Source organism: Cryptomeria japonica, chromosome 3, assembly GCF_030272615.1.
Source record: "Cryptomeria japonica chromosome 3, Sugi_1.0, whole genome shotgun sequence".
NCBI lineage: Eukaryota > Viridiplantae > Streptophyta > Pinopsida > Cupressales > Cupressaceae > Cryptomeria > Cryptomeria japonica.
Genome location: NC_081407.1, coordinates 209,040,446 through 209,066,541, shown reverse-complemented (window position 1 = coordinate 209,066,541; position 26,096 = coordinate 209,040,446).

The following is a 26,096-nucleotide window of genomic DNA, read 5'->3' as shown; positions in this document are numbered from 1 at the left end:
TTTCAAGAAGATTGGGAGGTAGATGATTTTCTTGACTAACTTCATTTGTATCATGGATCCTCTTTTGTGTGTTTCCTTGTTCGTAATGTGCTTCCCCCGTGATATACTGCTTGACATCTTTTTGTGTTATGTAAGGTTCTCTTTGGATGATCCTTGTCACTCCATCGGTGCAAGGTAATAAAGAGTCAAAATATATTTTGACATTCTTCTTTTTGTATCTCAATCTTTTTATATGTTGTCCATTATGTTGTCTACTTGAGGATGATGCAAAGCGTTGAGATCTATTTTTGGCCTCTTCCATGTTGACTCAAAAAGACACTTGTGCTCTTCTTCCATTGTGTTTGTAGTTCCACTACCTTTGGGGGATGAAGTCAATTCAGTACAATATTCTTGATATATATTATTTACCATAAGAGCATATTGGCCCCAGAGTTAGTGGATCCCTTATGTGCTTTTTCCTATATGTTTTGTGACTATTATTCTTTGATTTATCCTTTCTTGGGGGCATGCTACATTACATAAATTTCTCCCGATAAGTCATATGAAATCACTTTAAAGTGGAGGCATGTACACTCCACTCAATGTTACACATTATGCACATACCATGACATGTTTTCGATAATCAAATTACTTTGCATACTTATCCTTTTTCTTTATAATTTGGTATATTATTCTTTTTCATGACTCATAGTAAGAAAATATTACTAGCCAAGTAAAATCATGCTCTCTCTATTTTCCTTTCATGTGTTGTCCCTTTTATCTTGATATAAAAGTAGTAAGATCCTAAAGTCCCTAGAGGTTTGGTTTATATTATCTCTTGGATATCTTGGTGAAATTTTTTCGATACAACTTTGTACTTTTCCATGAGTATTCTTAGTCTCATACTACAGCTAAAGTGGGGATAATTGTAGCATCGTAAATTGTATCCACATACAATTTCATTCTCATCTACACCCCACTTATGTGCTTTGGCCTTTGATGCTCGATGTCTATCTTGATTCTTCTCACACTGCCTATCAACATCACGTGTTCATCACCTTCACTGTCTCCCTAGTGCAAGAGTACCTAGTTAGGTATATACTTCTATAGTTCCATTTTGAGTTATTTCAAGTTTCATGTCATGTCTATATGGAAATAAGGTCATGAAAGACCATTCTTTATGTAATAAGGGTCCTTGAGACCATTATGTAATGTTTGTGAACTATTTGTTGTCTTGTTGTCTCAATGTTGTCAACGTTGTCATTAAAGGCATAAAATGGGGCATTCCATCATATATAATGGAACTTTGGGTCCCTTTTAATGTATTCACAATAGCATGAAGTCATAAAGGACCTAGTTTGGGTCTTGAGTCAAGTTTTGTCAAAGTTGTAATTAGTTGTTAAGGTGATTAGGCATGTTTGTTAGTGCAAATTCAAAATGTAGTTGTAACCATTGTAGGAGACTTGAAAAAAAATTTAAATATCCTATCCTCAGTCAATGAGGGGGTGAGAGATGTATGTGGACATATGCATTAAGAAAGGATATCAATAAAATTTTAAAACTTTCTTAATTGTCACTATTTTTCCTGAACGTTACAACCTAATATCTCCCATTTTTTTAATTGTTAAATCTATCTTACTATTATTAAAACCTTATTTTCTATGGAAGAGGTGCAAATCCTTTTCAAATTGGCTTTGGTCTAGTTCAATTTCATCTCGTTTTGACAAGTTTATAAGAATTTTGTGAAAACTATCCATACCTTAAGCTAGGGTAACTTGAGATAGTAAAATAATGGATTTTGGATTATTTCCACATAAAAAATTCATACCAAAGAGTGGAATGACCCCTTGTAAATATTTTTCTTTTTTCTCTTTTCTTTGTAGGGTTCTGAGATGGTCTTGGCATGTGTAAAATGTGAGGAGAAGACTGATTTTTTTGTCTTAGTTTGATGAGATAGTGAGGTGATGGTGTGAAGAAGGTGTAAGTGCAAAGTTGAAATTGGGAAGGTTAATAGAAGATAGTGAGGGGTGTGTGAGAGTGCCTTAAAATTTTTCCAAGGGTTGTTTATCCTTTGAACACATCAAACGTCAAATACTTATGATTGTCCTCTTGATAATGTTAAGGTCTGTTATAGTATAACAAAGAGTTACAAAAAATATACTTTGCAAAGCCAAACCAAAGAGTTGTATGTGAATAATGTCAGAGGGAAGAGTGGAAATGTCCTACACAATCACTGGCAATGCTTGGAAGCTTCATGGCTAAGGGATAGTCTATGTGTAGGTGACTATCATAGTGGTCTTATCTATCATAGTCTTGAGAGCCAGTCAGACCCTCATTGTAAGGGGTGACTTTGTAGAAGTTCTTCATCATTGTAGACCAAGGGAGAAGTGTGTATATCATGTGTGGGACTCTCTTCAATAAATTTCACAGAAGTTAGGTCCTAAGGACCTAGGTTGCACTTTTCATCTATCCATTAGTAGACACTAGTAATAAGGGTCAGATTGGTATCAAGAGGGTTGTGTGAAACTAAGTTAGTTGGGAGTCATTGTTGATTTGGAAAAGAAGTTCTCTATTGGTTTCAAAGGTGTCTCAATGGCAAGTGGGAGTTTGTAAGTCGATAAGCATATGCTATGTCTTTGAGCCTTGCAAGAGGGCTAGTGGACTTGGAAGGAGGTTGGATTTGGTATAGAGGGAAGACGGTTGGGGATCAACTTTTGATTTAATCTATGTCTTGTGAGGGTCTTATAATGTCAATGAATCTATCCTTGTGTGGAAGAACCTTTGAAGTGTTTGATTAGGTGAGTTGGGAGAAAGAACTCCCTTGTGAAATTTTGCATCAAGCCAAGAAGTGATTGTGTTTACTATGTTTGTTGGTTGGCTCTACATCATAGTGGTATTAGAGCTAGTGAGTAACTCTCTTGTGGGAGATTGGTGAAAGATTGCTTGAGAAAGGTTAAAGGTTGTGGGGTCAAGATGTCTTCTAAGAATGTTGGCACTGCTAGAGAGTTGCAAGAGTTGAGAGAGAGGAATACTAAGTTGGAGGAGTCTTATAATGTTGTTTTGGCAAGGATTGAAGCCTTGAAGTCAAATAAAAGAAGAAATGTTGACATAGGAGATGTGAATGATCAGGAGGAAGAAGAGTTCCAAGAGGTAGAGGATGAAGAGTAGTTAGATCTTGAAGGGAAGAGGACAATTAGAATTTTTAAGGCAATTAAAGGTGACCAATATAAGGTAAGGATTGATTTACATATGTATGGTGGGAATATAAATGAGCAAGAACTACTAGATTGGATTTCAGCCATTGATACCTACTTTAAAAGTAAAGATGTACCTGATGATCAAAATGTCAAGGTGACAAAGACCAAAATAAAGCAACATGCACTTCTATGGTGGGACTATGAATAAGATGAAAGGAGAAAGAAGGGAAAGTCCATGATAATAGATTGGGACAAGATGATTGCAAAATTAATAGGTAAATTTCTTCCTAAAGATTATGAAGTTCAATTGTTTAAGAAATAGAAAATTTTAAGGCAAAATGATTTAGATGTGAAGACATATACTGGTGAGTTTTATAAGTTAGGCATAAGGGTAGGTAGAGAAGAGGGTGAGGTTGAGAAAGTGGCTAGATACCTTGGTGGTCTTAGATTTAACATACAAGATGAATTGGTTGACACTAACTCAAGGAATGTGGAAGAATGTTTTCAATTGACTATTAGGGTGGAGGAGAAGATAAAGAGAAGGCAAAATAAGTCTAGTAAAGGAAGAGGCAACAATACAAGAGGAAGGGGATCCTTTTCTACAAGTAAGCAGTCATATACAGACCAAGAAGAAGCAAGAAAGGGTATGGAACAAAGTGCTCTGCAAGAGGTGTCTGTAGGGGTTCAAGAAGTAGATTTAGAGGAGGTAGAAACTCAAATACCTTTTTAGGTAGATACTACAATTACCAAGAATTTGGACACCTAGCATTCAAGTGCCTTGAAATGCAAAGATCTACATCAAGTGGTGGTGAGAGAAGAAATGAAAGAAGGGCTCAAGTAGTACAAGGAGATGGAAAATAAAGTGTAACCTCTCCTAGAACTAGTACATTTGGAGCAGTTTTTCAATGACCATTCGTCAGAACTCAGAGAACTAAATGTCAAAATTCAGACGTATTCAAGGAGAAAATCCTCATCGCTATTTTTTCGTCGATGATTCCGACACTACCATGTCAGAAATTTCTATGCACCTGCGACATGTTTTTTTGATGAGGAGATGTCAAAATTTTGACCTCGTTGCATCCTTTATCGCCATAACCTTTGCCGATGCATTTTACTTTTGCCAATGTCCATCAAGATAAGTCTTACCAATAACCTCATCGGCTATCAGCAAGACATGATTTCTCCATTGTCGCTAGTGTGTGTTCTATCGAATTTTGATGATTACGATAAATGGATGAGGCTGCATCCTGTGACATTTTTTTTGTTGCAAGTATGGCAACATTATCGGTTATCTTGTGGTGTTCGTCGAAAATCTGATATTCCCCAACATTTAAAAAAAAAATCCTGACTGCTTTTGTCTACACCAATGACCTTTTATCATTGTAAACCTTTGCTGGTGCATTTTAATTTTTGCCAGTGTCCATCGGGATAAGTCTTACCGATAGCCTCATCTGCTATCAGCAAGACAAGATTTATCCATTGCTGCTAGTGTGTGTTTTGCCAATGGAAAAACAATGTATGCTATCTCTATCACATGCTTCTACTTGTCGGTGTTACCATCAGGTTGACTTTTGTTGATTACAAAGGATTAATATCAGCAACATTAATATCAGTGAGCTTACAAAGGATTAAGCACAGTAGGTACTTTATTATCAGGAAGATAAAGATGATATAGCTACAAGAATGCATGCGAAGACTTATCATAAGGAATCATAATAGTAAATGCCAAAAATGTCTTGCAGCCAGTACATAAAGCATTCATAAATATTCATACAAATAGTCATATTATTGTTTAAAAATATTATCAAAGGAGGATATTATAAAGATAGAGACCTAGAACTCAGTATGCAGTCGTGGATAATAGTGTAGGGTTAGGTATAGTCCTAGACCTTGTTTAAAGGGAAATATGTGATAGTGCACGTGCCTAAGGAAAACTCTAAAAAATAGTGAGCAACAAGATTATTAAGAACAATATTTCAGTCTTAGGCATACAAAGATCAAGGAGATAATGGTTAACAAAGAAACCACTTACAAAGATATATCCAGTCATAAAACATAATCGTCTGAGTTGGAGACATGAGAATATTGTAGAACACAAAGTAGATAGTGCCATCATAAGGAATACACTCCATTTCAAGGCTCCAAACTTAAGGGCAATACAAAGACATTCCATCAATGCCAATTGTAGTCCATAAAATCCTTGTCACAAAGAAAATCAAAGACAAAGTATATTCATAGAGAGATAAGAAGATCAAGGCTATCAAAGAAAAAAATAACTCAAAGGCATTCAAAGATGTAATAGTCATAAGGCATGCACAGAAGCTCAATAAAATGGTGATATAGTGTTTTAGACTAGTAATGAGGAGTGAAGAATAAGGATTGTGATAGAAATCAGGTTCTAAATACAAAGGCACATGACAGTAAGTTTGAGATTAGACAATGCAACATGGAGATATGATCACCTTCTATGAGAAATGAAAGTGCAATCATGATAGTATGTTTTAGTATATTGGACTATCATAAACAAATGACTAAAGGGTTAGTTAAGTGAACTTCAAGTTAGAATGCAAGTTCATCAGTTCTGGCATTAGTTTTTAGAGAAAATGTGGATTTCTAAGTTCATCATTAGTTTGACACCTGAAAAGGTGGAGTTTTGAGGATAATTTCATCAGTTCTACATCAGTTAGAAGCCCCTCATAGGTCATACATGAGACAAGATGTCTTTTAGATAATTTAAAAGCTAAGTTACTGATTTGGGTATGCATATGGATACGAAATCGAGTACGGATTCACGAAATCGGCAAAAAAAATCCTTATGTATGGGTACGAGTACGTCCGTACGCACACACACACACATATATATATCTATATATCTATCTCTCTCTCTCTCTCTCTCTCTCTCTCTATATATATATATATATATATATATATATGACATATACTCCAATGATATAAAAGCAGTTGAGAGAAAATGTAATCCTGAATTTATTTAGTTTATGACACTAAAATGAAATCAAAGTAAATGCTCATATAGTGAATTTCATATATGCAGAAACTAATTTGATTAATTATGCTCAATTAGGTCTTTAAACCTTAGAAAAATATTGACAATACTAGATCTAGTCATCAAGATAGTAGGATGACAAAATCTAGTGATAAATAATGCCACTATAACTATTGCAAGGTCTTAGAGCTGATTACTAATCAATATCATAACCAGTTGACCAATAAGAAATCACTAATAGCAGTTTCACATCCTTATGACAATATGAAGAAATCAACAAAAATATAAATAAAGATCAGATTGTACCAATGATGATAGGCTGTGTATTTATGACAATTGCAATTTGAATAGTAGTTTGGGTTAGATCACACCCCTTAGTAGGCTCTGATACCATGTTAGTTTTAGTAATTAGACTAAGAGTAAATAACAAAAATTGAGAATGCAACACATCATAGCATAAGAGCAACACACGAGAACATAGCAGTACCTTGGGAAAACCTCCCTCTTGGAGGAAAAACCCAACAACACTATTCATATTTGATTATATTAATGTCAGAATGTAACTAATTACAAGTACACCCACCTAGGGCTTGATAAAATCAACTTATCTGAATTACAAGTTCTGATAAGAACTTGACCAAATCCCAATCACATATAGGGCAGTCTCTAGGGCAAATATCCTTTACTCACAATTCACCACCAAGTAGGGAATACTTGATCAGAGGTCTCCAGAGTTGCACATTGGATGAACTCACTCAACTGAGATGACATTCGTTGTTGATGTCCAATGTTTGATCGCTGCTTTGTTGATCACTTGTCTTCTTAAGGATTTTATAGATCTCAAGATATTGTTGCTATCCTTCACTATGTATTTGTTGAGCCTTGGATAGATTCACTTACCTCCAAGGAAGATTCACTGATATTGTAGAAGAACTCACTGATATTCAAGGTAATTTGAATCTATGTGAAAGGATTCAACTTGCCTTGACTTTATATGAGTTACAATGCCTTAACTTTGCTAGGTTGGCCATATGAAAATTCCCACCAAAATATAAATAAATAATTTCATTTTACAAGTTACAAGTTACATAATTTTGGTGCCAAGCTATATTTTACATAATGTTTACACATTACATACATTTTTAACATAAGTCACCCAAATAGGGCCCAATCAACATGATGACAAATTTCTACTTCATGAAGTCATAGCTAATGCATAACAACTATCTAGAGTTTAACTAGATACATCAAGAATCCCATAAATTACCAAAACTCAGTTGGATCTGCAAAAATCAGAGTTAGCTGTAGAAGCACTGCAATCCATCATTCAAGCTATCAATTCATTGGATCCTTGGCATACTTCTAACTCTAGAGAGTAATGTATTAGGCCTAGTTTTATTTCAAATTCTGAAACTAACTTAGCATTTCAACATTAATCCATTAGGATCAACATCATGCTTACAAAATCCTAACCTTATGAAATATTATCAATTCTTTCATCAAAGCATTTTATTGAGGATTGTAGGGAACATAGAACCCCCTCTTAATCCTTAATATAAACCATGACAACCAAATCTTATGATGATTACATAATATAAGAATCCACTAAGGAAAGAAACCATCATAAGTTTTCATAAATCAAAATGAGAAATGCTAATTTCCTTTTCCCTTACTTTCACTTTATATGAAAAGGACCCACAGCACAATTATTATGAACAAGGCACACCTTCAGCCATCTTCTCAAGTGAAGGAATGAGCTGAAAGCTTATATAGGCTCTCATGTCTATTCCCAAGATCCATCTAAAGCTCGAAGCATAATAGTTATAGACTATCTCAAAGAGAAACATCAATGTTAGAATCAAACATGATTCAACATACCAATAGAATGAATTAATAATAACATAAAAATTCATGAGCATGATTCCAATATAAAAGAACTTATCTCTTTATTGGCTAGTCTTCCACATAATCCACCAACGTTCTTAAGATGTTCCATTTTCAAGCCCATGGATCTTTGATGGAAGCATGGACTTCGGCCCTTTCCATCACACATCATCTACCAGTAGACATGCATTTCATCCCGATTGCATTGATATGTGGTTTTTTTCTCATACAACTTGATGGTTTTGAGGTGAGAGACTATATACAATTTGAACTTAGTTTGTGCAATAGATCGCTAATTCTAAAAGTAGAATCACCCTTACCAAAGTTATTTACTGTCAAACATAAATCAATGTGTCCAGGATTAACTTTTTCTATGTGCATGGAGATGAATTCAAAAATAACCTTGTGAATTGCCTTAATTCAAATTTGTGGCTCTCTCTAGTTGATAAATTTGATATAAATTCAATGTTCGAGCCAATATATCCACTCACTTCTCAATGAGAGAAAAATATAGATTGGTAGTCCAAGGAATATGAAGATGCTCACGACCATCAATAGCTCTTCCTAAATGAGGTCATCGTGATATAATATGATCAATTTGCATTATTCAAATAGCTTCAATCATAGTATAAAATTACACTACATTCTTTAATGGAATGTAAATTATTTTCCAAATATTAAAAAAATAATAGGAAGATAACCACATCAAAAGAACTAAGAATGTCATATGTTGATCACACCTGATCATATTATTGTATTATTGAATTGAAATTAAAAAATGACTCATAAAAAATACTAAAACAAGTGTATGTCTTCAAAGAAGCAATGTACATAAGCCAAGTTGTCTTTCCAGCCAATATGTAAAACTAATCAAAAGGAATACAAAACAATTATGTAAGAACTTACCACTCAATTGAAGAGACACACACTAGTACATTCGGAGCTGATTTCCGACGGCCGTTTGTCAGATTTTCGATGAATTTTCATCGGAGTGTTGACAAAATCCACCATCGAAAACTAGGCGTCAGATTGGTCGATGATGCCATGCCCATCAAATATTCAACAATCCAATGGACTCTATGGATGGTCAAAGAAGTCGTTGGTCGAAAGCTTGGTATTCGTCATAATTCCAACGATGATCATTTTTATAAAAAAATAAAATAATTATCATCGATATAAAAGAGCCATCGAAGGAAGGAAACACTGAAAGGACTCACCGAAGATAATAACTTCATCGACAAAAGATATCAAAGAAAGCAGAGAGGGTCTTCATCGACGGGAAAAGTTCTCGAGGAAATAATACTATCGGTGCAATATAAAAAGGACCCACCGAAAGGAGCATTTTCATCGAAAGAATAATATCGATCAGACAAAAAGAAGTACATCGATAAAAGATATCGATGAGGATATACGTTTCGAGGAGGTTAAACTTCATCGACAAAAGATATCGAAGAAAGTAGAGAGGGTCTTCATCGATGGGAAAAGTTCTCGAGGAAATAATACTATCAGTGTAACATAAAAAGGACCCACTGAAAGGAGCATTTTCATCGAAAGAATAATATCGATCAGACAAAAGGAAGCTACATCGATAAAAGATACCGATGAGGATATAGGTTTCAAGGAGGTTAAAATGCATGTTCTCGATATGCATGGTTTTACCGATGTAACTTTATCGGTGAAGAATGATAAGGGAAAATAAAGAAAAGCCTTGGTGAGATAATAGACTCATTCATCGACGGGGCATAGTGATATCGATGAAAGAAGTATTTCGATGGAAAAATAAAGGAGGAAACTGAAGCCCAAGGTTTCTTTGACATAAGACCCAATGGATATCAGATATGTTTCAATGAGGAGACAGCCATACTGACCAAATACAGTATTTCGATGAAGGGAAAAAATACTTGATCGAAGTAATATTTGAAACAAAAGTATTGTCGATAGAAACAAAGAGATCAATGGACTAAAGAAACAAATGATCGAAAGACATATCCTCATCGAAATGATTATTGATTGCCACAAAAATCATAAACAAATCCCAGGGAAGGTCACATCACCATTAAATTCAAACGTGTGCCTGAGTGACCATTGTCCAAAGCGCCATTACTAACTGATTAAATATGCCATAAGTAGTGGATCAACCATCAAAGGGCACAACATTAAGGAATTCATAGGCGATGAACTGAAAGTAGGAATTGGGCGAATTCACAGATAAAGCTCAGTAATTCCAAGTAAGTTGTTTGCACACAGACCTCTTTTTCAAAATTCAAATGGAATCATCATCTAAAACTAATAAGACCAGAAAGGGAAAAGAACCTATCGCTGTAGAAGAAAAACCTAAAAGATAGAAAGGGGAAGGGCATTCTTTGGCCCAGGACCTAATTGACCAGTGCCCATCATCCAGTTTGAGGTCCAAGAAGATTAGAGTTGATGAGGAAGGCTTGGAGGACCGGTTTGAGGATCTTGGAGACATATGGACAGAGTTGAGAGGGTATGAATTATTCATATATGGGTACAATAGAAGAGTTTCCCCTCAACCTATCAACAATTTATGGCAATTGAACTTAGGAAGGTTAGTTGTGGCTAATGTATTCATAAATGTGGAGCTCATGAAGGCATTGGCAAACAATTATGACCCTAAAACCAGGACCATATATAACTACATGGGTGAGCCAATTCTTGCAATCACAAAGGAGGTTATTAACACCGTGTTCGAGTTGGATTGGGGATTTGAAGAATTGATTGACCTCAAGAAGTTAACAAGTGAATATTTTAACGTAGAGCACACTTACAAAATGTGGAGACTCCCTATACATAGACCTAGGAATGCAGGGTCCTTAGTGCCACTAGGTCAGGATGACAAAGCTCCCTATGATGTCAATTGTTTCCATCCATATTTCAAGTATACCTATTACTGTGTTGCCCAAGTGCTAGGGATAAAAGCCCATCCTTTGATGGATATTGCAGCCATGGACATTTGTGCCGATTTGCAGTCGAAGGACCCCCGCTTCTTTGATTTTTCTACTTATTTGGTTGAGGTTTTGAATCATGGGTTAGAAAAGTTAAAGGGGGATGTCATCAATGTTCATTTCAAGCATTATTCCTTACTTATGTATATGCTATTGTATGTGGGCCAAGATGAAGGGTTATGGCCAGAAGAGTTATGTGTCAGGACATATGACAATGCTGGAATGAGAAAACTAGTGCAACTATGGGTTTCTTCATGGGACCAGAGGTATGTGAATAATCAATATTGGCATTTTGAGGAGTTCTTTGTCAAGCCATTATATAGACTGTTGGGATGCCCGTGCAATCATGCCCTTGCACCAGAGGTTCAAAGATTCCTAAGAAAAAAAGATTTCGCTAAAGATACCTCAATTGAACATAATTGGGGAGATTGGTATTGTTTTTCAGACTACACACAAGTCAAGGTATACGGGTTTGAAGGGAGACCATACTTACTACCACTTACAGTCCCTAACAGAGTGGCTTGTCTAGAAATTGTGAGGCAAATGTCAATAGTGAGTATAGAACATCTGACAAGCCATGGAAAACAATCAATTGTACCTAGGTTGTTAGTATTTTCAGATTTTATTATGAAAATTTCAAAGAGTTATGGCTTGTTGCAGACAAAATTGGATTATTATGGCATGGCTATGGGGGATCCAAGGCCCAATTTCAATCCTGAAGGATACATAAGGATAGCCCGGTCATCATAGAAGCTGAAGGCTAGAGAGCATAAATCTTACCTACTAGATGACCTCATTAAGAACATTGGCAAAGAAGAGGCCAGAGTGAAGTGAATAAAGTTTGAGAAAGCAATGCAGGCTTATAAATGGAAGCTTTATAGAAGGAAAATGGATGAGAACATGCTACAAAAGATTGAAGACCCCTTGGAGTTGGCCAACAAACTTGTGGAGCATGAATTGGAAATACTTGAGGGAGTCTTGCCTCATGTTTTTAGGGATTACATTGATACTATTAGGAATAAAGAGCCTTTGGCTCATATGTCTCCTTCTTCCACATCTGGCATCATTCCATTCACTCCTCAAGAGGATTACCCCCCTAGTTATGCAGAGGATACACCGATAAAATTGGCAACAGGACAACTGAATGTCCGAGAAGTGGCTGACATTAGATTCCTGGAGCATGAGGATTTCATTGCTGATAGTGACTTCATTGCTTCCAAGGAGTTCACCGCATTCCTCTATCAACATAAAGGATCTCAAATTAGGAATAACATGAGAAATAGTGAAGAAGAGCAGCAGCTTCAAAAGTTACAAGAGGAGATGGATCTTGTGATGAGAGAAATGACACCTGAGAAGGGAAGACAGTTTCTTAAGGAAGCTGGTGTGCTATTATACTCTGGATGGGACATGAACTCTACCTTGTTATTTGATGGATTCCTCAAGAAACAGGACCCAAGTAGGCAAATGATGCCAAAAGAGATTGATAAACTCTTTAGAGGATCAGGATATGATCTAGATCAGAAGGCTCTTCTATAGTGGGCTATCTATCCCAAAGATAAAACACCTATATTGGTTGATACAGAAGAAGCTTCTGGACATTTGATGGTGTAGCAGGTTGGAAAGATTGACCCTAGAACAACTGCCAAACTAAATTTGGATGTCGCTAAACTGAACCAAGATTAGATAGAGTTTCTGGTCTGAGAAAATTGTACATACAAAAGCCTATATGAGAAAACCGATGAAGAAAAATAGAGGCTCCAAGCAAGATTGCTTCAGATTGATACAGGTACCAGTAAAATAGGGACGACATATGGTGTTGACAGAGATGCCATGGATGCCTTGACAGATGCTATGTATTGGAGGAATAGGGTCAAAAAGACATCTTGGCAACTAAAAAAGGAACAACAAAATATGGATAAGTTAGTTCTCGAGGTCATTGACCATAGATTCAAAAGTATGATGCAGGTTGCAGAAATCTATTGGAAGACATACACTAGAACAGTCAAAGCTGTGAAAGAGCATGAAAGGCTCAGGTCTTGGTTGGAAGGCTTGATGAATGACAACAGTCTGATGAATCCAGGTGAGAAAATTGAAGCCAAGGCTCACTTGAAGTCCCATGATGAATTGGCAAATAAATTAAGGAAAGAGCATTAGAGGCTGGACGATGGGATACCCCTAGGGTGCCCTCTTTTTACAGTAATGGTGAGTTAGTATCGTTGGAACAGTGGAAACAAGAGTTCAATGATGAGAAGAATCGAGCAGTAGCTGATTTGAATCGAGACAAAAATTTGTCACTTTGTGTTAACAATATTCTATCCAATCATTTCTAGATAGAAAGCGACATGAGGACACTAAACAATGATGTTCTAATGTATAAAGATGATAAGTACATTGAACACATAGGAATGTTGAACTTGTTTATCTTCCAGTTTGTTAACAAAAGTGCTAATTAATAGTTATGTGTTGAAAAGCCACGATGCTTGGTGACAATGTATACCCTCATATAAATGAGGGAATTTTTGTAACAATAAGGATCATTAGAGAAGAAGTAGAATATAGCCTCAGGCTTACTATTGTACCATTTTGCGAACATACATAATATAATTAGTCATCTTTCCTTTGTGTATATGTTGTGGATTACTGCATCTTTCTGTAGGCAATTGCTTGTGATATTATCTAAAGGAGATAAGGTTACTTGTGTTCTTCCAGTAAAACTCTGTGTTTCATATTGTGGATTTGAATAAAAGATTTACTTACGAATATAGTTTTGTATATAGTACGCATGCATATTATCTCAACCATGGTGCACCTGCATATGTATATAGTTTTGTTTATAGGTGGAAAGCCTGAGGTTCAATGTCAAACATGGTTGCTCTGATACCAAATGTAATATTCCATTAATTCTATACTTAAAGAAAATAAATTGTGATCTATATTAAGATAAAAAATTGAGCATTTCAAAATTAAACATAACTACTTCAGTTGAAGGAGAAAACTAACTAAATGTTCTTCAACATAATAAGAATCTAACTAATTTATCTAAAATGAAGGTAATCTTTTAATGATAAAAAAAATTGAACAAATATTATTAAGCTAATCAATATGAGAAAGGAATTCAAATGGCAAGTTTCATTTTTGAGGGAAGAGATAAAGGTTCAGAGGTTACTGTTATCACTATTTAAAAAATGGGTATTCTTTTCCATAATTGGCTAAGTCTATGAAATTCTTGGGTCTGGTATGGCCTTGTGACTTCTATTGCTTTGGGTCCTAAAGAGGGTTTAGGGTTTAGGTTTAATCACTTTCAAAATGTCTGAGAAAAAACCCTTATAATTCTATTTCTGTGTTACTTTATTCACTTAAGTAATGGGTCCTTTTGTCATGCAAAGTGTTCCCCCCATTGTTTTTACCTAGGCAGTCCTTTTAAATGTTTTAATTTTTATTTGCCTTTAAATTGCCTTTTCTAATGACCATCGAGCCTTGTAATTATTGCGCAACTCTCAGTCAATCGGATGGCCCATGTGGATTCGCAAACTCAACATGCCCGAAAGTTACCTATCATGTAGTAGTGAAAAGGTTTGGCGGGACCCAGCGATAAGGACTTCTTTCTTGGCTAAAAGCATTCTATCAAAGTATCTAAGATTCAAACAGTATCGATGAGACCCAGCGATGTCTCATCGATATAAAAGGGGCATCGAAGAAAGAAAATGCTGATGAACTTCAGAAAGGACTCATCGAAGACAGTAACTCCATCGATAAAAGATATCGAGGAAAGTGGAGATGGTTCTCATCGACAAGAAAAGGTCTTCAAGGATATAACACTATCGGTGCAAAAAGACTCACCGAAAGGGATGGTCCCACCAACAAAAGGTATTTAAGAAAGCAAAGGTGGCCCCCACTAATGAGAAAAGGCTTTCAAAGAAACAATATCATTGATGCAAGATAAAGAAGATTCACCGAAAGAAGCATTCTCATCGAAAATGTGATATCGATAAACAGAAGAAAACTACATTGATGAATGATATCGATAAGGATATGAGTGTCAATGGGAGGACAAAAGAAGTCACCAAAGTCCAAAGTCTCTTCGACATGAAACCTGATGGACAACAAACAGATTTTGTTGAGAATGAGTTTCGAGGAGACTAAAAGGCATGTCTCTGATACACATGGTTTCATTGATAGAAGCCATCTCTCTTTGGAAGAAATCATCATTTTCATTGATACCATAATAACCCATAAGTTATCGAACAATTCTAAAAGAATTCTATCGAAGTATCTAAGATTTGAATAGTATTGATGAGACCCAGCGATGTCTCATCGATATAAAAAGGGCATCAAAGAAAGCAAATGCTGATGAACTTCAAAAAGGACTCATCGAAGACAGTAACTCCATCAATAAAAGATATCAAGGAAAGTAGAGATGGTTCTCATCGACAAGAAAAGGTCTTAAAGGATATAACACTATTAGTGCAAAAAGACTCACCGAAAGGGATGGTCCTGTTATCACTGTTTTAAAAATGGATGTTCTCAGTCCATATATGGCTAGGTTTTTTAAAAATTCTATGTCTAGTATGCCTATGTTCTTTCAATTTGTTTTAAATCCTAAGGGGTTCAGGGTTTAGGTTTTAAGTCGCTTCAATACCTAAGAAAAGCCCTTTTGGTTTCTAATTTGGCATTACTTTATTCACTTAAGCGATGGGTCCATTTATCATAAAAGTGTTCTCCCCTTGTCATTTACCTAGGCGGTCCCTTTAAATATTTTATTCTTGTTCACTTTTAATCTGCCTTTTCTAATGTCCATCGGGCCTTATAAGTATCATGCAATTTTCTGTTGATTTGATAGCCTGCATTGATTCGCAACCAAAAAATGCTTGAAACTTAGTTTTCGCGAAGTAGTGAAAGGCGAAGGTGGACCCGGCATATAGGTTTGGACCAAAGCTAAACACCGATCAAGTTTCATCTGATCGGATGGACAACGTGGTTTCATGAGATCAAGCTGAATGTGTTTTAACCTTTGTGAAGTGGCGAAAGGGTTTGGCGGGTCCCAGAGATAAGTGGTCTTCTTTGGTTAAAGAATGATCGGGTTGGAAAAGGATCAATGGCTCACGTTGATTCATGGCCACAAGCCAAACAAAGTATAATGTTCACGAAATCATGAAAGACAGGTGGAATTCACACAGAGGTGTGACGTGGCATAACAGCTGCTACTTTTTGTAGAGCTCGATAGCGATGTGTCAAATGCCACATGGCTCTAAAAGTGGTTGAGGACCCGCCTAAGGTGTAACCACTAGGTATGTGGGAATAGTAAAAGGGAATAGGTGGCGGATTAAGGGTGGAAACAAAAGGAGTTTCCAGGGCTAATGGCCGACTGCCATGTGGCATTTATTAACAAAAGAACAAGTGGGGTAAGTAATTCCTAGGTAAAGGGCCCACTTAAAAGGCATTCATCTCAATATTGATCCAACGCTTCTCATTGTTTCATGGCCCTAAGATGCCCGTAGCTTAACCTTAGTGAAATGACAAAAATCGTTAGCTGTCAAGATGAGGCGTGGTTAATTGAAAGGATTGACAGTCCTAGTTGGAGTTAAAGGCCGGGTGATTTGAGTTTTATCTAACGCTTGGCACAACCTTGCGAAGGAAAAGTGAACGACTATTAATGTCCGCAAAGTGGCGAAAAGGAGGTAGGGCCTGACACTAAAGCAAAGAGATAAAACGGAGATAAAGACGATGCAAGTTCTCGTGATCCAACGGCTGGCATTGTTTCGTGAAAGAAAAGAGCACGGGTTTTATGTTCTGTGAAATAGAAAAAGAGCGAAATAGAGGAAAGACTTAGAAGAATTATGACCCATTGGAGCCAGTTTTGAATTCGATTTGGCGAATTCAATTCTAAAAAGAAAGCCGAAGCATGCGGAGTTAATTTCTAAAACTTAAATGCCAACTTGTCCTTTTTGAATCCGCATCAACTTGATTGCTAAGTATTGTTTCATCGAAGTTTGTTGCAGGACGAATTGTTGCAGAGCGATTTTCTTCAGGCAAATAATCAGGTTTCTTGTGCTTTTCTTGATAACTCTTGGCTTGTTCTCAAATACTATTGTGTGAATTACTTCATTAGAGGTCTATGCTAGTTGCTAGTGGTATAATTGTTTGACCAGAATAGCACCCAGAAGAGAATTGATAGGGAAGGTGAATTACTAGGACCGAAATATCTATGATGATTTTTTAGAGCAATTAACCATGTCCACCAATGTTGGGGCTAAGGTGAAAGAGCTACTACCTAAGAACCCTCGTCTAAAAATTGGAGATGGCCTTTATGATAAGGGTAATTGGTTGAGGGACCTTGAAATAGGATTATCAGGCTTAGGACTCTTCAAAGTCAGTTTTGGGTAGAGGGATTCACTAGCTCCTTTGAATGGCATATGGGAGCAAGATGTAGGAAAGCTTGTGGTCCTAGGTGTTTTTATGGATGTAGATTTGTTAGACCTGATTGCACAGAATTATGACTCTATGGCAAGATGCATCAGGAACATAAAGGGACCAGTCTTGATTGAGATAAATGAAGATGAATTCTGGAAAGTGTTTAAACTCAGTGAGTCCTCCAATTTGTTAGAACCTATTGACTTTGAGTCGTTAGCCCAGGTTTACAACACACAAAGGGATCATCTTAGAAGTGGCCCATTGAAAGAATTCTTTGTAAAGATAGGGGGGTTAACAATTGTAGGCCCCAGCACAATGGAACCATTCTCTCTCAACCTATTCACTCTGAGAGCTAAGGGTATGTATTGGGCATTATGCTAGATTTTTGGAGAGGATGCTGAAAAGAATATGCCAACCCATTATATGTTAATGATTGCACAAATTCTAAACCCCTCCCTAGCAATAACATTTGATTATGCCTCATACCTTAATGATGCAATTCATAAAGGGATAGTAGGAATAAAAAATGGTAAGGTGGATAGGCCATTTGGATGGTACTCCATGTTAATGCATATGTTTCTGTTCAAAGGGGATGATTATTTTGGAAAGGAGATGGACCTGATTAAGGTCAAGGATAAAGAGGAGATGCTGGTGCAATTGTGGAGTACTATTCTATCTTGGGATAGAGAAGATGCAAGTTATTTAAAGTTTGATAGATGCTTTGCATCTAAAATTAGGATTCTTCTATGCAGAGAAAACCCTAGAATTCCTAAGGCTCTTTTGGAGTTTCTCAGACCAAAGGAGTTTGCAGAGGATATCAAGATTGTTCACAATTGGGAAGACATATATTTGTACCTTGTGTCTACTATTTTTAGAGTGTTTGGATTTAGAGGCACCCCCTTTTTACTACCCTATCAGGTCACATTGAAGATAGGGATTGCAAAAGTCCTGAGACAAATTGGGGGAGTACAAGAAGCAGAGCTAACCAATAGAGGTAAAGGGACTATTTTCCCAACTATTACCATGGCTCACCATATTGTGATCACTAAGGGTGGATGGATATTTTTTGAAGAATTCTTTAAGCCATATAGGCTGTCTACTACAGTGTCAAGATGTGTAGACCCAGAGGATTTTTTCAATGGCATGTTTAGAAAAAGAGAAATGTGCAGAGGTAGGCCACATCAATTTCAGTTCCCAGAAGATCTGATTAGAAATGAATTCAGCTTAGATTAGCAAGAATTGAGGAAGGAGAAGTGGGTGGCATATAAGAAAGCCCTTTATTTTATCCATCAATTTGACATTGGCTATGACCCCCTTTCTAGCTTCAATCCATTTGAGGAGAAAAAAAAATTCCTGATTCTTTATTTTGAAGATCTCATGCAGACCTTAAAAGAAAAGAGGGAGGCCATAATGCAAAATGAGCCTGATAAGGCTAAGATGGTATTGGCTAAGCCTGCCTTTGCTAGAGATATCCCACCTAGTGACTATGTAATGCACAAAAGGTCAAAGTACACTGTGATAATAACAGTGACAGGTGAGCCTTCCACTTCAAAAGGGAAGAGGAAAATTGAATATGTCATTGACATCTAGGATTCCCCTAAGAAGTAGAGAGTGGGAAAGGAAATTGAAACTGATGAGCCTCAATATTCTCCATCTCAGTCTCCTATCCACATTGGAGATGAACAAGTTGTGGCTGAACAATTATTGTAGTTAGGGAGTCTTAGTGAGATTGCCTATACCTATGAGGAGACCCAAGAGGGGATGCCCGAAGAGCCACCTAATGTTGAAATGGATTTGACTGATGGTGAGTTAAAGAGCCAAGAAATGGACCTTACTGTTAAGCGAGCTAGTGAAGAATTCCTAGCTGACATTAATTTTGTCACATCAGGAGCTTTTATATAGTTTCTATGGAAGCAAAATATTGATCAATTCAAGACTAGATGTGAACAGAGGAAAAGTGAATAGCCTCTTAAAAATACAACTCAGGTAGAAGAAGAGGTTAAGCGAGAAATGATAGAGGAGTTCAAAGCAATCACCCTTGAAAAAGGAAGAGAAATGGTAGCAAAGGCTGGTGTGTTGATTCTCCCTGAATGGAATATAGCTCATGCCTTAGTGCTTGATGCAATGAGGAAAGAAACAAAGCCTATGGAAGGAGTGACATTCAGCAAGGATAATGTTGCTCTTGTCATGTGGTCTTTAAAGAAGGATGAAAACAAAAGAAGGAAGGATGCATCAGATTCTAGCCTCTTAGGAGGCATGATAGTTAAAAGAGTCCAAGACACAGGGGTAGTGGAAGCTGCAAGCACAGTCCTAGAGACTACAAAATTCAGTGTTGCGGTGGCAGAGAAAGAGGCACAAGTAAAGGCTAATCTCCAATTGAAGTTGGAGACTATTTTAAAAGCTTACAATGATGCTAAAGAAGGAATAGCCAATAGAGACAACATAATTGCTAGACTCCAGAGTTAACTGGCAGGTCAATATCATCCCGGTGAATCTTCTACACTCATGATAGCCTCCTCTCTAGCAAGACCCCCTCCTACTAGTCCCATCATTGAATATCCCCCTTCTCCTATGCCTTCTAGTTCCCAATTACCTAAAAATGTCCAACATGAGTTGGAAAAATTGAAACAAGCTCAGACATTATATGCAAACAAATATGAGGAGAAGGTGAAATCCACCATCTTGAAGTTTGCTGACTCAGTCAAAACCTCCAATGTATACATAAATATGAAGAGGATTCTTGAGATTTTAATCAGAGTCAGAGAAGAAGAAGCCACTTTGGAACCAATCCTGAATAAGTGGGTGCCTAGAGGTAAAGAGTTAGAGCTCATGTGTTCTTCCCATGCAGATGCAGAAGAGAATGACAATCTAAGGTCCACATGTGAGTTTATAAAAGAGATGAATATTCTTTTAGTGGAAGGAGTAGGTATAAAAAGAAAAGCCCAACTTTATAGAAAAGAATATTCAAATCATAAATTTGAAATGTTTCCAGGAGGTTTCATTGGTCCTGTCCAGCTAAAGGAAGAGAAGACTTGGTTAAAGGAGGTGGACCACAATTTGTCCCTAAGGATCAATTAGATTATTAGTACTGATGACACATCCTTATTTGTCCAAAAAATTGAGGAAATTGAAAAAGTGAAATCTCATTATGGTTTCATAGAAACAGAGATTGGGCATGTATGAGTCACTTGGAAGCGGCTAGAAGATATGAAACAGAAGATTGCTAGTTTTACTTGGCCTAGTGATGATGTGTATCAGGAGTGGAAAGATAAGTATATGGGATAGAAAGAAGATGCTCGGGAGTAGTTACATGAGGTTGCAATAGAACAACAAGAAGAGGAAGCCGCAGATGCTGAAAAGGACTTATAACCGCTTCTTGAAAATGACAGATTGTTTGTAACAAACTTTCTTTTGAAGGGTCCAAAGCTTGTATGCATCCATACTATTATAAATGGATACCAAGACTCCTAAAAAAATGATTGCAAGTAATTGTAAGAAAACACTGCAGAAATTTATCTGAGCTTTTTTCTAGTCTTATGGAGAATACTCTGAGTTTTGTAATATTTTCTCAAAATTAATATCAATATACAGACTATCAACTTTCAAACCTAAATTTTATGTTGTCTTCTGGTCTACTTGCAAATATTTACTATTTACAATATGAGTAATCTAGGGTTATTCATTTAAGTATGGATTATAAGGCAATCTTAAATAGAGGTGTTTCTTAGCTTTTCTTTCCAGGAGGGAAATTAAATATGCATGAAGCATTTCTATCAATAAATTCCTTGTGGGAGATTTTGAATTTGATGAATGCAGTCTAGTTTGATAAGGGTAAATTCTTATGTATGTTAGGCATATGTAGGGTTTTATAGAAGCTGAGGTGATGGGATGTGTGGAGATATTTGATTGTGGGAGTATTGTTTAAACTTAGATGACTCTGTGGCTTGGATAAGGCACTGGTATGCATACAAGAAACATCTAGTTCTATTAAGGCACAAGCATCAAAGTCAGAGGTTATGACAACTAGTGAAAAACATCAAGAACAAAAAGTTTAGTCTCAAGCATTAGGAGTTGTAATAAAAAAACTTACAAGGATGAGGCATATTCATAACTTTTGTAGTCCCACCTTGGATATCAACACTAGAAGCAACTCATATTTGTTGGACCCTGCAATTAAGATTCAATATACATTCTTCAATAAGATTAACTATGCAACATAATGAAATATTGAAAAGTGTGTTACCTTGTTGAGCTTCGCTTGGTTTCGAGAATAGTTTAATATTCTCTACTTAACAGGGCCAACCACGTGAAGGTGGAAGCTCATTTGGCCCCTCCCCCCCCCTAACATCACTCTAAATTCCTCGTTAACATCTTATAACATTCATTCATTAATTCTTTCTACCATTAATAAAATATAGCATTCATTCATTAATATCACATAACGTTCATTAACACATAACATTGATTAACATTAATTAACACACAACATTCATCAATATTAATTAACACATATCATCCATAACCATTAATTAGCACATAATTACATTCATTAACACATAAAAATCAGTCATTATCAAATAAGTTAGATTAAAATCATTTATTTCTTTGTTTTTTCTTTGAAGCTATGAAAAGACTAAGTGGAACATCAGTGTCTTCATCATTTCTCCCCTTTGCAGATGTTCTGCCGACTGCTCGTGATCTCAATGTATGCCTAGTCCTATACTGAGGACGAGGACACTGAAGGGAAGGAGGGTCCTTTGCAATAACAAAGAAATGGGTTGAATTCAAAAAAAAAAAACTATTATTGTTACAAGTATTTCATTAATTTAGAGAACATAATTGTTGTGCTCTTTACCTGATGGGGCCACATCATTTTGTGTAGCCTCAACCTCAACATGCTGAACACCAATTGCAATTATATTTGTTTAAAGCAATAACAATGGTCCTCTTTACCTGAGTGGGGAACATCATGTTCTTGAGGTTGTGTACCCAGATCATGCTCCACTTTCTCACCACCGACTACATGCTCTAAAATATTAACAAGAAAGATTACATTAATTACTACTCTAATTACAAATTAAGATGTTTAATTGTATTAATGGCTAAATAAATAAATTTGAATAGCAAATGAATACCTCCACTATTGGGATGCACATCCGGACCTTCATTAGTAGGTGGTGTTTCACAATTAGCATGCTGCATTCCAATGACATGCACATTGTTATCATTGCTTGCTTATTTAAAACAAATATAGTCACTTTATGTTGGAACTCAACGTCAATTAGATTATTGGTAAAGTATTCAATTTGAAACAACTTCCATTTAGCATATTTACCTGTGTGATGGATGCACTTGAATGTTGTGTATTCCCACTCAATTCTCATAGCCGATCAACCACGACTGAATAGCCTTGTTGGTAGGCAATTCTCTTGTCATCTTCTGTGGGTTCTCTATTGAATTCAAAGCCCTACATTTTTTCTTGGTACCGTGAATTTTGCTTACATTGTTTGAGACAAGTTATTGCCTGGTACATTTGCAATTTATTAATATTTTGAGACAATATGGGAGTTTACATGAGATACTTACAATTCGTGCAGCAAGTTTCATGTAACCACCAGAGCCGAGTTTGTCTTGCCCGTGCTTTTCTTGCCTTGCCTTGGTTGCCTTTGACGTGTCACTCGGTCTATAAAAGTTTGAAATATGTTAGATTATATAAATATAAAGAGTAATTAATTAGTACATAATTACATTCTTAATAGTATCCCGTACCTTCTTCTGGCGTCTACTGGTGTATTTCCTTTTTTCCTTTCAATTCTCTCCTTGGCATCCAAAATCAAGTCCTTCCACTCCCTCTCTGGAATCATGGGGGGATGCTCGTACTTTAGGTTCCTCTCCAAATGGGTCCTGTATTGGTCCCTCACATACTTTAGATATGTGCCAGCTTTTTCAAGGAGCTTGGTTTTGTCAAAGGTGTCATTTCCAAACCACTCAACCATTTGGTTTGTCAATTCATCTTTTAACCTTTTTTCTTGGTCATTCCACCTTTTAAAGCAAAAACAAACCTGTTAGATTCAGAAATGAGCTGAAGCTACATTTATTACACTTCAAGAAATGGATCAAAGGAAAAGTATTCTAGCAATGATATGAAATAAAAAGTGGATAAGGGTTAGTTCACATATGACGTACCACCTTTTACGTATGGTGGGCCCAAATATCTGCAATGCAATATCACTAAGATGTTTATAGAAAATATCATTGCCTGCAAAAAATTCATGGGATCATTAGTCCAAAATGAGTGATCATAAAGTAAATTACAGTTAGAGTATATATAATAATAATTTTAAAGTACCTGGAACCTTTTGTATCTTTAAGGGAAGCATTTCTACATCGCTCACCATGAATGTGGCTTGCAATGTTCCCGTACTAGAAATACGAGAAGATCTAGGAAACGATGCTATGTTATCAACAGTAGTCGCCTGTGGCACATCCTCATGTGCATCTCCTCCTGCAAAAAATGAATCCACTATGAAATGGCATTAGAATTCAAGAAAGAATGCTTGAAGGGAAATAAACACATGACAGAAGATAGAGAAAAAGAGGGATCTACCGATAGTGGGTGGGCCAATATGACATGCACTAGAGGATGTCTGCATGCTACGTGTTGCCGACATTGTAGTCGGAAATACAGGTGAGGGTGACCTCTGATGAGGCAGAGTCGACATTTGCACAGTGACATTGACAACACCTAAAGAATAATACATTAAATATATCAAACATTAAATATATGAAAAGTGCAAGAATTGTAAACAAGGATGAACCTTTATTTTGAAAATTGACAGTATGAAGTATGATGTGTTTTGGGTACTCAGAGTGATAAGCCAAGCAAGTGATAATACCAGAAAATCATCATCACCTGATCCTGCAACACCCTGATCATAGGAACGACTTTCATGAGGGTGGATAAATTGCTGTAAAACAATACGTACATATTTTAGTTAATGACATAAAAAGAGAATAAAATATAAACCATTATTGAACTTTTGTTATAATTAAACCTTTCATTACTGCTTACTTGCAAGTTTTCTGCTATCTTATACAATAATTCCACCCTTTGTCGTATCCCATCAGTGGTAGGATGCACCACTGCCAAAGCAACGATCTCTTTTCTAATTTTTATAAGAGGCATTTTAAAGAATTTCACAAGGTCTATGGGATCTTCAGGGTCATCATTGCTTAACCCTAATGATTCTACATCCATAGAAAGGTTCTTAGGTACTGCAACTCCCTTTCCCTTTCCCCGAACATCCGTCTGTGTCAAGAATATCATTAACAATTACAAAATTAGTATAAATCACTAAAAAAAGAACATAATAATGTAACAGTTTGCTTCTACCTAATTTGTACAATGACAATGAGGTTTACCTGCTCGGTAGAAGTGTCGCAAGGTACATCTCTGTCTGTGATATGTGATGGATCCATGTTGGCCTGTGACAAAGAAAAAATATAAAAAATGTTAGCGAAATTACATCATACACAACATGAACAACATGAACTTTGTAGACAAAAAGAGTATTAAATATTAAAAAGATGTTGTCATCAAAATCATTATAAATTTTTTAATTCCTTACCTTTACTTTATGTAGACTATGTAGGATCCTCAACTAAATGGTCACATAAATAGTCACATAGCTAATAAACAATCCAATTTCCATAAATAAACATAGTTTAAAAATTGTCACATAAATAGTCACACTCCCTATCTCCATCTCCATATTAAAAGGTGCATCATGAATTAATTATGTAATGGCATTACAATTCAAAATAAAATGAATTAATTATGTAAAAAAAATTCTATCAAGAAGTCAATATTAAATAGATAATATACTAATCGCATTCCTCATACATTTCATTCTTCATCATCATGAACATCGAGGTCATCATCGCCATCATCATCATCATCATCATCATCATCATCATCGTCGTCGTCATCATCATCATCATCATCATCATCATCATCATCATCGTCGTCATCATCATCATCATCACCATCTTTGCCATCATCATCACCATCATCACCATCACCGTCATCATCATCATCATCATCATCATCATCATCATCATCATCATCATCATCATCATCATCATCATCATCTTCTTCTTCTTCTTCTTCTTCTTCTTCTTCTTCTTCTTCTTCTTCTTCTTCTTCTTCTTCTTCTTTTTCTTCTTCATCGTCATTGTGAAACTGTCGATCGTGATCATCATCCACTTCATCTTCTACTTCTTCGGTATCTTCTTCTTCGGTATCTTCTTTTTCCATCACATTATACGTTCAATCCATACCGTCATCCAATCAATATTGTTTGCAATATACAAATGTGGTGCATCCCACTCTCGACCAACTGTACAAGAAATAAATAGACATCTTACAATCAATTTATTTTGAAGATTAAGAATTAATTAACTACAATAACATCTTATAATTACCTCTCACTTTCCTCAATCTACCTTTCCCCATCAAGTACTCCCCTTCAAATTTATTAATGGTGTTGGGATCCCAAATGCGATCCACATGGATCTTTGCTGCAAACTTAGGAAGATATTCAGAAATATTCACCATAGTCTGGTATACCATATATCCCTCCACCATAGAACCCT